Consider the following 2,526-nt stretch of genomic DNA (forward strand, 5'->3'; position numbering starts at 1 on the left):
CCCTTAATGTTAATAGTCTTAATCTCCAATTAAGCGACATAGATTGTCCAGTTGGATCCAAAAGCAAGATGCTTCTATCTACTATCTTCAAGAGACACACCTTGCCCACAAAAATAAACCTATTCTGAAAGCGAAAGGCTGGAAAAAGCTATATCAAGCAAATGGCCCCCATATACAGGTGGGAATTACAATATTAGATAAAATAGACTTCAAATTAAAATCAATGAGAACTGATAAAGAAGATCACTGCATACTAATTAAGGGATCTCACTTTCAAGAGGATATTGCGATTCTAAACATCTAATTACCAAATAACGAAGCACCAAAATTTATCCAAGAAACACTACTTTCTCTCAAATATCACTTCGATCCAAAGACATTAATCGTGGGGGACTTTAATATAACACTATATTCCACAATCCCCTTTAGATAGATCAACCCGGCAAAAACTCAACAGAGAAAATGTGGATTTTAAAATCTGCATAAATCAAATAGACTTAACGGACATCTACGGAATATCTCACCCAGCAGCATCGGATAACACCATCTTCTCAGCAGCACATGGAACATTCTCCAAAACAGACCATATTCTAGGCCACAAAGCAAATATGTCCAAATTCAGAAACATCGAAATGATACCCTACATTCTCTCAAACCACAGGGGAGTTAAATTAGAATTCAACACCAAAAGCCATCAAAGAAAATCCTGCAACACCTGGAGGCTGAACAACACACTGTTGAACCAGCAGTGGGTGGTGAAAGAGATTAGAAAGGAAATTAAAATGTTCATGACATTCAACAAATTACCAGCTCCTCTGGGACACAGCAAAGGCAGTACTCAGAGGCAAGTTTATAGCTCTGAGTTCCTACATCAACAAATTGGAAAGATCTGAAACCAACAATTTAATGAGACATCTAAAGCTCCTTGAAAAAGAACAACAAGCTAAACCCCAATCCAGTAGATGGAAACAAATTCTTAAAACTAAATCCGAATTAAATGACATAGAGTCCAAAAAAACTATAGAAAGAATTAACAAAGCAAAGAGGTGATTCTTCAAAAAAATTACTACATTTGACAGGCCCTTAGCAAATCTTATGAGAAAAAAAAGAGAACACCCAAATAAACAAAATCAGAGATGAGAATGGAAACATCAATACAGAAACAGACAAGATTCAGAATATAATAAGGGGATACTTCTCAAATCTTTACACTAATAGATCTGAGAATCTGAAAGATATGGAGATATTTCTAGCAAATATTGACACACCCAAACTAAACCAAGATGATTTAAAACAACCTAATAGACCCATATCAACCATCGAAATAGAAGCAGCAATAAAAGACCTCCGACCCAAGAAAAGCCCAAGACCAGATGGATTTACAGCTGAATTCTAGAGACTTTCAAAACAGAACTTACACCAATATTCTCCCATCTCTTTAATGAAACTGAAAGCCAAAATTCACTACCACACTCTTTGTATGAAACCAGCATAACCCTCATCCTAACTCCAGGCAGGGACTCATCAAAGGAAGAGAACTATAGATCCATTTCTTTTTTTTAATTGTGAAAATACCATACAGAGTGGTTACAATCACATGGGCAAGGTAATGAGTACATTTCTTATCAAGCATTGTTGCCTCTTCCTTTCTTTCCCCTTCCAATCTTTTCCCATCTTAGATCCATTTCTTTGATGAATATCCGTGTAAAACTTCTCAACAAAATCTTGGTAAATCGACTTCAACAACTCATCAGAAGAATCATACACCATGATCAAACAGGATTCATTTCAGGGACGCAAAGCTGGTTCAATATACTGAAAATAATTTGTGTGATTGATCACATCAACTAGAGCAAGGATAAGAACCACAAGTTTGTCTCAAGAGATGTAGCAAAAAATATTTGACAAGACCAACACCCCTTATGGTGAAGGCTCCGGAAAATCTAGGAATCCATTGAACATTCCTTAATATAAAAAAGGCTATAAATGAATGTTCATCAAAGAAATAGGTCTATAGTTCTCTTTCTTTGATGAGTCCCTGCCAGGTTTTGGGATGAGGGTTATGATGGCTTCACCGAATGTGTTCGGTAGTGAACTTTCTCTTTGAATTTCATTGAAGAGTTGGAGGAGTATTGGTGTGAGCTCTGCTTTGAAGGCCTTGTAGGATTCCGCTGTAAAACCATCAGTTCCTGGACTTTTCTTAGCTGGGAGATCTCTTATTGCTATTTCTATTTCAATTAGGAATCCATGGAACATTCCTCAGTACAATAAAGATTGTATATGACAAACCTACAGCCAGCATTATACTTAATGGTGAAAAACTAAAGCCATTTCCTCTTAATGCAGGAACAAGACAAGGATGTCCACTCTCTCCACTTCTCTTCAATCTAGTATTAGAATGCTTAGCTACAGCAATAAGACAAGATGCAAACATAAAGGGGATCCAAATAGGGAAAGAAGAAATAAAACTCTCCCTCTTTGCAGATAACATAATCTTGTATTTAAAGAATCCCATGGACTCCACTC

The sequence above is a fragment of the Dipodomys ordii genome, unplaced genomic scaffold, assembly GCF_000151885.1.
Source record: "Dipodomys ordii isolate 6190 unplaced genomic scaffold, Dord_2.0 Scaffold78, whole genome shotgun sequence".
Taxonomy (NCBI): domain Eukaryota; kingdom Metazoa; phylum Chordata; class Mammalia; order Rodentia; family Heteromyidae; genus Dipodomys; species Dipodomys ordii.